Source organism: Lepus europaeus, chromosome 11 (assembly GCF_033115175.1).
Source record: "Lepus europaeus isolate LE1 chromosome 11, mLepTim1.pri, whole genome shotgun sequence".
In the NCBI taxonomy this organism is placed as follows: domain Eukaryota; kingdom Metazoa; phylum Chordata; class Mammalia; order Lagomorpha; family Leporidae; genus Lepus; species Lepus europaeus.
Genome location: NC_084837.1, coordinates 53400558 through 53412382, shown reverse-complemented (window position 1 = coordinate 53412382; position 11825 = coordinate 53400558). Strand labels below are relative to the sequence as shown.

The 11825-nt window shown below is 48.0% G+C and overlaps 4 non-coding genes across 4 annotated transcripts; 2 read left to right on the top strand and 2 right to left on the bottom strand.

The window, feature by feature from the left end:
• On the top strand, positions 1-82 carry TRNAL-UAG (transfer RNA leucine (anticodon UAG)). Its single transcript has one exon. It is a non-coding gene; the product is annotated as a tRNA-Leu (tRNA).
• A 3080-nt stretch (positions 83-3162) lies between these two features.
• Positions 3163-3251, bottom strand: TRNAY-GUA (transfer RNA tyrosine (anticodon GUA)). The gene is given in 2 exon segments: positions 3163-3198; positions 3215-3251. It is a non-coding gene; the product is annotated as a tRNA-Tyr (tRNA).
• A 539-nt stretch (positions 3252-3790) lies between these two features.
• On the bottom strand, positions 3791-3863 carry TRNAT-UGU (transfer RNA threonine (anticodon UGU)). Its single transcript has one exon. It is a non-coding gene; the product is annotated as a tRNA-Thr (tRNA).
• Positions 3864-5174: 1311 nt separating this feature from the next.
• TRNAP-UGG (transfer RNA proline (anticodon UGG)) lies at positions 5175-5246 on the top strand. Its single transcript has one exon. It is a non-coding gene; the product is annotated as a tRNA-Pro (tRNA).
• The last annotated feature ends 6579 nt before the right edge of the window (positions 5247-11825 follow it).

Here is an 11825-nt window from a genome sequence, read left to right as displayed (position 1 = left end):
GGTAGTGTGGCCGAGCGGTCTAAGGCGCTGGATTTAGGCTCCAGTCCCTTCGGGGGCGTGGGTTCGAATCCCACCACTGCCAGCAGTGTATTTTACTCTAGCGAGCTGAAACAAGAGGCTTTGAGACCCGGATTTGAGGAATTTTAGGGCTTGTTGATACAACGTCGTTTGAGATTCGGCGTCTCTATCACACGTTCTTTACGGCTACTGCAAATCGCAAATCTGTCCCCCTCCGACATTTCTCTATTGCAGCTTCAATCGCCGGTTTCCTAGGTAAGATGTTCCGCTTGGGCAGGGGCAGCCGCGTCTCCTGACAGCCCCTACCCGGGCCAGGGAGTTGCACCCGACCTTTCTTACGTCCCAGCGTAGGCTCCGCTGTCGTGTGCCCGCGAACGGCAGCGGTTTGGTCCTTCTCTTCTAAAACGCACGTTGTCGCTGGAGCTTTCCCTTGGGCTGATCCAGGCACCTGCTGGCCCGGAAGACTTCCCAGAAGCGACCCCACCGCCACGGGCACTGCTCAGCAGCGGCAGCCCTGGGCTCCCGAAATACCCTGGTTCGAATCGCGTTACCTTGGTAACCGAACGGGATGGGAGGGTGGATGAACGGATAAAGCCAAAACTCAGTAGGCTTCTTTATGTCACTAGAAGTGGAGAAAGGGCAAGTAAATAATTATTTTGACTTTGCAGATGGTTTTAAGATTTCAAAACACTTCAAAGGGGATCCTTGGCCGACTCCGGGCATCGGAGGGTCTTGGGGTATGAATGGTGATGGCTTAGCCACCCTCCTGCCAAGTAAATCTGCTTACCTTGTCTGAAGCAGCCAGGTGCAAGACCTGTGCAGATGCTAACCCAGTGAGGGGAACAGGAAAGGATACACTCAGCGGTTGTTCTACTGTATTTTTCAGCCACGGAGCCACTGAGTTTGGCTGGGCAGTTCCCTCCAGGAGGAGATTTCCCTGCAGGTCGGGAGGAATCGAGGAAAGGGAGCCGAGAACTTGTGCTCTGCAAGAACTAAGGTCTTGGCTGTCTTCGTGCCACTTTGAGAGTCTGTCTTCCTTCTTATACCTGTCCCTTTCCTCCCTTAAACTCCTTTTCTGTGACCTCCCAGATGGTTCCCATTTCCCTGTGGGGACTCCTCCAAACCAGTCCCCTTCACTTTTACCCACCTCTCCCCAGGAAACACCTGGGACCCCAAGGCCTTCACAAAAAAGCCTGCTCCCGCCCTGGCCCACACAGAAATGGAGACATCAGGTTTGCTTTGTGCCTGGGGCCCGGTGGCAGGGGATGAGGAGGAGGTGGAGGAGAAACTTCAGCATCAGTGGATACATTGGACAACTTCCACGGTTTCCAAGTCACAATCCTGTTCCCACAGAGATGGAATAATTTCTCCACAGGGCAACTGTGCTGTCTTCCAATGTTTCTTTTTCCTTCTTCCTGAAATTTAATTCTTTGCTTTATCCTGAGATTCATCTTAATTTTTGTACTTCTGTTCATCTTCCTCTATTGGCTCTCAGAATGACCCGATCTCTCTAGTTTGATACTTTTAACTGCATAGAGAGTTGTTGCTGTGGATTCGTTCTCAGAGGAGGAGCGTGGTGGGGGCAAGAGGTGCGGAGTCACCACACGGAGTCACCACACAGACCCCCGGGAGTTGGGTGAAAGTGGGCTAGAGGCGAGCAGCCTGCAGACTCGTTTCAGTTGGTACAGCAGCTTAAATAGCTGAGGCAGCTAATCCGGTCAAGGGGAGGTTTATGCCCTAACCAATCACAGCCTGTTGCCAGGCAGCTTCTTTGCCAGGTGGGTTCCAAAGCCATTTCCTGAGTAACTGAAACTCGCTTGCCAGTGGCCATCTTAGCATGGCCTTCTCATTTCACCACAGAGAGTGTCTCCCGTGAGGCCACCACCTGCACCCAAAGGAGAGTAAGCCTGGGACCCTGCTGCCACTCCTCCCTCTCCCACCTCTCCCTGGTCAGGCCCCTTCCCAGTGTTCTCCTCATTCTCCAGTATGCCAGCACTCCCTGGACTCTCAAGAGCACTGCGCGGAGTGGCTTTGTCTGTGTAGCCCACGCCCTTGCAGTACCCTCACTGCCCCTTCGCTTTAGCCGACTCCATCCCCTTGGATGTTTGCTTGCTGCTGTCTCCAGTCCTTCATGCCACTCACCCTCCACCTGCTCTTTTCTGCCTCCATCACCTTTGCCACCACCAAACTGGTCCTGAACCCCTAACCTTCCTTCTGTCCCCTCTTCTTATTCCTCTTGACAGTACTTGATAAAGTCTACATCCAGGGCATTAGGGGCTGGGGCTGGGTTTCTTGTCCCCAGGGATGTGATTGTTGGATTGTAAGGTCAGCATGTGCTTCACTGTGTAAGAAACTGTCTTCCATGAGGGCACAGAGTATTTTTGAACTTCTTTTGTAAAATAAAAAAGAAGTTTTTAAAAAATATAACATATACAGCTGGTACATCCCCAAAAATACATACAACTATAAAGAATATCAGTCACTCACAATAAACATGTTATGGCATATTATACCTTTTCATCTTAAATAAATTTCTAGAAGCAGAAATAGAATTTTGATCACATATATGTCTTGATTTATAATGTCCAGAAAGTAATGACATTCTACAAGAACCTCCTTGTCACTGTGTCCTTGTATGAGATATTAATACATTCTAATTATTGTGGAAATAATAGCCCCTTGTTTTAATCAGTATTTCTTTCCTATTACTGAAGGAATATTTTCTATATGCATATTTAACCATTTGCACTGTTTTTCTCTGTGTTGTTTGCTACAACCTTTCAAAGGGCCGTCCTTTCTAAAGTATTGCTCCTTAAACCCGGATTCATTCTAAAATGAATGATTCAAGGTTCATGAAAATATGTAGGAGTGTCATCTAATATTCAGTTGATGTTAGCTAGCCTGAACGACTAGGAGATGAAAGATTCAAATCTAAAAGGGGCGTCATTAAATCACATCTTCTGAGTAAATCAAATTACATCTGAACCATTTACATCGGGACCACGAGGAGAACATGGAAAATTAAGGTTCATAGTCAGCAAAAGGCTATTCTTCACTGCCTGAAAGCAGAAGCAAATGTTTCGTGGTCATTAGGTTAGGAGGAAATAAAACCTTCTGGGGACTCAAACAAAAGTTCCAAGAAGTTCCTTCGAGCCGGAGTCGAACCAGCGACCTAAGGATGACAGCAGTCCAACACCTACAGTCCTCCGCTCTACCAGCTGAGCTATCGAAGGACACGATAGAGTGCCCCTGGCGTGCGTTTTTGTGCAGGAGGCAGCGGCTAGCGCGGTCTGGGCTCTTTGTAGTTGAGGCTCGCCCTCGAGTTCAGGAGGTCCTTATAGACACGGACCTACAGCGAACGGAGCCCTGAGAGCAGCCCTGCAACGGCAGGACTGGAGGTCTGAGTCCGAGACCCCGAGATGCGAGCGCGACAGCAGCCACCCGGGCCGGGGAGAACCTCGCCGGAGAAACCTGCGAGCCGGTTTTCACGCCAGGAGCCCGGGAGAATCCGCGGCACCGGGAAAGCTTCAGGGCTCCTGGCCACCAGCGGGTCTTGGGTCTGCAGCAGGCACAGAGCTGCGGATCCCACCAGCGCCAGGAGAGCCTCTGCCCACTTGGTGAAGGGAACCAACTGCGCTCGTTCGTCCCAGATCTCCAGGATTTGACTTCCACAGACAGATCAAAGGCTCAGCCTTCCCTTCGTCTGCTTTATCAATAAACAAAAAACCTAAGGACTCCCATCTGTAGGCAGGAAAAGAACGCGCCCTCCACGAGGCCCCAGCGAGATTCGAACTCGCGACCCCTGGTTTACAAGACCAGTGCTCTAACCCCTGAGCTATGGAGCCGTTATACAGCCCATTTTCCAGGATAGAATCCGTCAAAATTATCAAATCATAGCTACATGGTATTTGCATCTAAACAGATTTGTTACACAGTTAAGATGGAAAGGAACCGTCCTTTTATGAGTGGGAAAGGACCTCCTCCTGGCCCGGGCCCAGTCTGCAATGTCAGTCCCTGGGTGGGCTGACGGCCGGCCGGGCTCAGGCCGCACGAGCCGTGCAGCTGGGGTCTCACCGGGGCAGGAGCGCCGGGCCCGGCGGCGGCGTCCTTCTTCCCCACCGGCCTGGGGTCTTAGGAAAGTAACTGTCGGCCAAGCTGCGGGCTGTGTTTTTCAACGGCGGCGGCTCTCTGCAGGCACAGGGCGCTTCCCGCCCCCGGGAGCGTGGGGGCGGAGGCGGGGCGTGCGTCCAGACCTCCCCGGGCCAGCCAGGGAGTCCAGCTCGGGCACAGACTCCCCTGGGTTCCGGAAGCAGAGCTGCCCGGAAGAGACCAGCCCTTCCCTGGACCCTGCGCGGGGCCTAGGCCGGGGGTGCTGACCCAGGAGGAGTGGCGGACGCCAAGCTGGCGGGGTCAGGTGGGGCCTCTCTCTGTTTTGCTTTTTCCTCTGCTCTTGGCCTGCCTGGGAGCCGGGCACCCCGTCCACCTGTTCACTGGGTTTCCCGCACGTGCCGGGAACCGTGCTCACCGTGAGCCCTGTGACCCAGCCAGGCACTGCTCCGTCCTAATTAAAGCTACAGCCGAGAGCTCGCGTCCCCAGGCACACGCGGCCGTAGAGCCAGGCTCTTCCCCACCCCCGCGTCCCGGCCCAGCCAGGTTTTTGGTGGAGGAGAGGTAAGTTTCTTCTATGGAAAGCTATCAGAAGGGAGCAACTTTCCCCCTTGGGCACCCCCTGAGAGGTGCCCTGAAACCAGACCTGTAATATAAAGTTCAGCGGGTAAAGCTGAAGGAGGCGAAAGCCCCGTGCGACCTAGGAAGTGTTGTGCTGAATGGACCAGGGCGGTGCCTCCTACGTACGGCTCAGGCCCCCTCTTCTGCCGCTGCTGCCAAACCAGTAGTTATCCCTGGACCCTCCAGCCCCAGGCCTCCGGAGCTGGTTCCGGCCCGACCCATAAGGCGGTGTGCGCAGGCTCTCCTCGCAGCTCGGCCTGAATCCTGCCATGGGCATTTCCACTTGCGGCACGCCCTGGCCCAGGCCTGCAAGACTCGCTCGTCCTCGCTCAGGGAGCCTGGAGGAGATGAGTGTGGGGAAGTGCACGGGTGTGCTAGGCCTCGCAGGCTGAGCGAACACGCGGAGGGAAAACTCAGCTCCCAGCTGTGGCTCGTTGGTCTAGTGGTATGATTCTCGCTTTGGGTGCGAGAGGTCCCGGGTTCAAATCCCGGACGAGCCCTGATCCTTTTAACTCTTGGCCAGCCGCTCTTAGTCGCCTAGGCCGGCCAGGCCCACCGATCTTGAATCCTCGACCAGTCTCCGGATCACAGTGATGAGCAAGTTGGTCCGCTTCTATCCAAAGCTTGCAGGAACAGAGACCACCGGGGTAAAGGCCCTGTGGGAGATGGGGTGTTCGCCCTTCTGAGTCAGCAGGCTCGTTGGTCAGGCATCGACCTCTTACCGGGCACCTTCTGCAGGGAGGGGAAAAAAAAATCTGCGCTTCTCACCGGGCCGCTTGGCATGGAGATGACCCGGAAGGGCGTCACAATGCGGGGCAGAACCCGCGTCCTGAGGCTCTGGTCTCCCTGGTGACCCCGCGCGTGGTGCGGCTCCGGCCTGAGCAGCTGCTGGCTCAGGGAGACCCTCAGCCCCCAACCATGGCAGGCGCCGGGCCAGCGGCCTCCAGGCAGGGGCTCTGCCCTGGAAACGCTGGGGCTCCATGTGCACTGCCTTCGAAGTGAGAGCCGAGGGACATTGCCTGGGTGTTTTCCAAAACGCACCGTAAGAGGGAGAGTCATTTTTGTTATTTCCAGCAAGAAACGTGCTAGTCCTTTCTAAACCGCCTGTGCACGGGATGTTCGGCCTTTCCGTTGTTCTGATTAGTCTTGGAGAGAAGGGGTTTTGTGGCTGGCGACTGAAGGGAACCCGCCACGATGGCCTGACTTCCAGGCTGGTGGTCCATTCGGAAAGGTGATGTGGCCGAGGCCTGGGACTTTGTGTTTGCCGAATGCCTACCAGTGGAGACGCCCTTTGAGAAGTTGGATTTAAAGTCTGAGTTCAGGAATAAGATCCAAACTAAAGAAAGGGTTTTCAGGAATCCAAACCACAGGGCAGGGGTGAACACTGGCTTGGGCCAGAGCACACTGGGAAGAGAATTCACAGAGAGGTGAAGGGCAGAGCCCTGGTGCTCATCAGTGTGTAAAGCTGGAGGAGTCTTGCTGCGGTCCAGCCTCGGCAGGTCCAGGGCATCCCGAAGGAGGCGAGGCGTCGGTGAGAAAAGGAGGAGGTTTAGGTGGCAAGGGAAGGCATCATTCTGCCGTTCCTGCTCATAGCTTTATTTTATACTCTTTTTACACATACTTTTTATTAAGCCTACTTCCTCCCAAGCCTCTATTCTTTCTGGGAAAGAACACATCACAAGTGATCGTCTATGTGTAACCTTTCTCTGTTAATTTTGTTTTGTTTCATTTTCCTTTCATGGCCTCATCATAACCTCCCCATTAATCTTTTCTCTCTTCATAGTGGATGCGTCAGCTACATGGAACTTGCTTAACTTGTCTAAAGGTGCTAGATAAAAGGTCCAAGATTTTATAGGTTAATCGATTTATTTTAAGATGTTAAAACTGGGGCCCTGCGCCATGGCTCACTTGGCTAATCCTCCACCTGTGGCGCCAGCATCCCATATGGGCACTGGGTTCTAGTCCCGGTTGCTCCCTTCTGGTCCTGCTCTCTGCTGTGGCCCGGGAGGGCAGTGGAAGATGGCCCAAGTGCTTGGGCCTCTGCACCCGCATGGGAGACCAGGAGGAAGCACCTGGCTCCTGGCTTCGGATCGGCGCAGCACCGGCCGTAGCGGCCATTTGGGGGGTGAACCAACTGAAGGAAGACCTTTCTCTCTCTCACTGTCTGTGACTCTACCTGTCAAATAAATAAAAATCTTTTTTTAAAAAAAGTGAATAATAAAGATGTTAGAACTGTATAAAGTTCTAATGATTATGTCCTATCTAACGATTATCTATTTTTAAGGTAAATCACACCCCCAACAGGTGTGTTTTTATAAAACCTATTCCATTGGCTAATGTAAGAGTTCCTTGTTCCTTTGTTCTACATTTCCAAGCAGGGGCATAACGTCCTAACCTTTGTAAGAATGGCAGTGCTTGTGCATCAGTCCACCTGCTGTAATATTAACTACGCACCTACCATTCTCGTCATGCACTGCTGTGTGAGGCAAGGAGCGGTCTGTGGGAACAAGCACCTGCCTGCTCCTTCTGTTCTGTTTTCTCATAAAGCTCATTACTCGTGTTCCTAGTAATATTTTGCTCTAGACAAATTTTGGGAGATTCCCCTCTTATTTCTCCTGTCACCTCCTGTAACAACAATTTCGCTTACATTGATATCCGTGATTCCCACACCCAAACCCAATGATTACATCATTGTTAAGCCTGATAAAAACAGCAAAGAAGGCTTCAGCTGCATCAGGGGCTTCCTGCTTTGCGGAGTTCCCCTCCTCCAGCTGGGACTTTGTCATGCAGCGTGGATGAGTCGCTTCCGCCAGTCTCAAGGACAGTCAGTCACTTGCTCTGACTACTGCTTGGATTGGTTGTACAGGGGCTAGAGGCCGTCTTTACCAGCATTGGAAGTAGCAGGTTTACAGAGCAGATTGCATAATGAGGGGGTAGGTATGGACCTGTAGGCAAATAATTCTAGAAGCTTCACTGTGAGGGGAGTGACTACATGAACAGACTACATGTCTGACTCCGAGGTTTTAGGGCAACTCTTGTCTGGTGAACTGGCTTTCCAGCCTGGAGCAGCTCAGGCCTAATTTTAACTAGTATCAATTTGTGAGCCAGCCCATTTGTCTCTTCTGTGTAATAGGTTCAGTCTTAAGTTTCAATGATAATACTCTTTTATTCTAGCCTTCCTGTTGTTTCTTTTTGAAAGCTGCCTGTTTTTGTCATTTTGACTTATCATGCTCTGATGTTTCATTTCTTTAAACACTCTTAAATTATAACCTTTGTCTAATGGTTATATGAAATGCTCTTAAAGTCTGTTTATTATCTGCTATCTCTTGTTCTTAGAGTTCTGATTCCTTCTGTTTTTTTAAAATATAAGTTTTATTGGTACAATTCACTGACTTAAAGCATACCTTTAAATGATTTTTAGTTGTTTTACAGAGTTGTGCAACCATCATAACAATTAATTTTAGAACAATTTTATCACCTGTAAAGAACTCCTGAACCTCTTAAAAGTTACTTCCCACTTTCTCACAACACTCCCTCAAGGTCCTGGGAAATCACTAATCTGCTTTCCATGTGTATAGATTTGTCTATTCTTGTTATTTCATATAATGGAAGCATACAATATATCATCTTTTGCTTGGCAGTTTCATCCATGTTGTATCAATACTTCATTCCTGTTTAATGTCAAATTTTTGTGTAGATATAACAGTTTTTTCATCCACTGAGTGGTTGTTTCCACTTTTTTACATTATGAATACGGCTATGAATATCATACAGACATTTTTGCATGGACACAGAAGTTCTCACTTCTCTATGAATATATACCTAGAAGTGGAATTCTTATGGTAACTCTATTTTGAACTTTTGAGAAACTGCCAAGCTGTTTTGTAAAATAGTTGTGCCATTTGACATTCCTACCATTGGTGTATAAAGTTCCAACTTCTCTACCTCTTGACCAATGCTTGCTATTATTTATTTTGTGATTGTAGACAACTTAGTGGCTGAAATGGTATCTCACTGTGGTTTGATTTTATTTTCTCTGATGACTAATGATGTTGAGCATTTTTTCATATGCTTATTGCCCTTTTGTACATCATCTTTGGAAAAATGTCTATTTGGTTCTATAAAAATAATGTGAACATTGAACAATTATTAATAATTGACTTATTTTCTTTGCATTATTTTGTGATTTTTTAGAGATTTATTTATCTATTTGAAAGGCAGAGTTACAGAGAGGCAGAGGCAGACAGAGAGAAAGGTCTTCCCTCCGCTGGTTCACTCCCCAGATGGCCACGACAGCCAGAATTGAGCTAATCCGAAGCCAGGAGCTTCTTCCAGGTCTCCCACAGGGGTGCAGGGGCTCCAGCGCTTGGGCCATCTTCTACAGCTTTCCCAGGCTCATTAGCCAGCAACTAGATTGGAAGTGAAGCAGCCAGGACTCGAACCAGTGCCCATATGGGATGCTGGCACTGCAGGCGGCGGCTTTACCTGCTATGCCACAGCACTGATCCCTAGATGTTTTTATATATTGTATATCTATCCCTTTTCAGATATATGATTTGCAACTATTTCCTGCCATTATGTAGAACATCTTTGTCACACTTTATGGTATTCTTTGAAGCAGAAAAGTTTTTCAATTGGATGAAATATCTTGTATATGTTATTATTTTGGCTTTTGAGCATATGTCCAAGGAGCCTTTATTTCAAGGAGCCTTGTGCTATCTGTGTTTAGGGTAAGACTTTCCTGAAAAGTTTTGGGTAATTCTGCCTGTGAGTGTTATTAGTTTGGAACAGTACTTTTATTAAGACATTAGCTTGAGGTTTTCCAGATAACACAATTTTATCCTTGAAGGCAGAACTTCAATTAAAGGTTGAAAATTTAAGAAAAAAATGGCTGACTTTTTTCTTAAAGAAGAAAATCCTGTTTTTCTTCCTGTCAGCGTGGGAAAGTTTTTCTAATCTACCTTTATCACTGACTAGTCCTATTAGGGTTCTAATTGTATGAGGAAGACTTAACAGCAATGATTATTAACAGCCAAGATCCTTTTTAGAGGAGTTTAACAGTAACTCTCAGGGAGGTTGCCATTACCTGTTCATCTGCCTTTCTCCTTCACTTAACTATTTCTTGGGCCCACTCTGCTCACCAGGCTCTGTTCTAAGAATTTGAAATACATACTTATTGTCAGATTCCTCTTCACTTGTGATCTATGGGAATAGCCTCTATTTTCTCGACACTTTAGCCCTCTTTTAAATAACGTATTTAAATACGTATCTTGATAGGTTTTGTAACCATTTTTTTCAGGCTCTCGAGTATACCATATGGCTGGAAAAGCACATTTGTCTCTCACGGTTACCATCTCTGGATGTCCTGGTTGCTATTGGTCACCTTACCTACTTTTGCATCTTAACTGACTTTTTTTCCATTTCTTCCACTTGTACTCTTTCTCTGCACTGAAGTAGGAGTTTACTTTAAAAGCATCCATTTGTTATGCATGGTCATCTTTTTTTATTTTTTCACTTTCTCAGGTCCACAAAATAATATTCAATGTCCTTTTCTGTTAGGCCCCAAATTTACTTTCCAGCCTCATTTTCTACCACTTCCTCTGTGCTTTCCACAATCCAGCCAAATTAGACTACTGGGCACCTGGAAAACACTGCACATTCTTACATTTCAGTGTCTCGCTGTATCTACTCCTTGTGGTCAGTAGGCCCCCTTCTGCCTATCTCACCTGTGGAAAAACGCCGTTAGATCTAACACACGTGAGAGCTGTTCTCGTGAGCCTTCCTTAAGCCCACAGAATTGACTTATTTCTTGTGTTCCACCTTCTTTTCAGTACCAAGTAATGATCGAGTGTCTGCTACATGCCAAGTGCCTTGACCACTGACGCTCAGTGGTGAGATAAACAAATCCTTTCCATTCTCAGGGGCATTGGAATACACAGTCTGATTTAAAAACTGAAATAACGCTCCAGGGGAAAGGAAGGCATTCCCACAAAAGCTGTAACAGAGAAATAAAACCTGAACTTGAGTGGAAGGAATGGAAAATTAAAGAGGATGTAGTGCGTGAGAAGGTGTCTACACCTCTGAAGAAGATGCATTCCTGGCAGGAGAGAGGAGGCCCCCGAAGGCCAGGCTACAGGGATGTGACTGTCAAGAACAGTGTGTTGTAAGAAATGCGCAGAAGGTGCTCAGCAAGTTGAGTTGTGGCCTCAGAGATTATCATCATATTTTGGAATTCATCTTAACACAGCGGAATGCTATGGAAAATACTTTAAGTGGCCAGTGTTAGAACAAATGATTGTGATGTCACCAAATATGCTTATGAAAACATCAATTAGATTGCAGTGGAGATGAAGAGAATTTGATGAATTTGAGAGCTACTTAGTGAGGCCAGGTCTTGGTGTAGATTGAATAAAAAAGAATGAACTGATCAACTTCTGAGTTTTCTGATTTATGGAAAGGATTCATTGCTTTTCCTGAGACAGAGCCCAAACAAAGATGACCAAGACTGAGAGGGGAAGGAAACGGCAAGTCTGGTCCTGGGCATGCTGAGTTTGAGAAACATCCACGGAGTTGTCATGTAAGCAATGAACAGAGATTAGGCTTAGAGATGGAAATTTGATAGCCGCAAGTGGATAGTTTTTAAAATTGTAGTCCGGGTGAAACTTACTCGGCAGAAGAAAAGAGTCTGTAGGATTGTACTTTGTGAAAATCTGATGTTATTTTTTAAAAGATTTATTTATTTATTATTTGAAAGACAGAGTTACAGAGAGGCAGAGGCAGAGAGAAAGGTTTTCCATCCAGTGATTTGGACTTGAACCATCCTCTACTGCTTTCCCAGGCCACAGCAGAGAGCTGGATTGGAAGTGGAGCAGCCAGGACTCAAACCGGCGCCCATATGGGATGCTGGCACTGCAGGCGGCGGCTTTATCCACTGTGCCACTGCGCTGGCCCCTACTTAACTTTATAAGGGAAGAATTGTGAAAGAAAACAAGCAGAAAAAGAGCAACTGGAAGTGAGAGAAAAGAAAGCAAGTGTGGCCCCAGGAAAGCCAAAAAACAAGAACATTCAAAGACCACCCT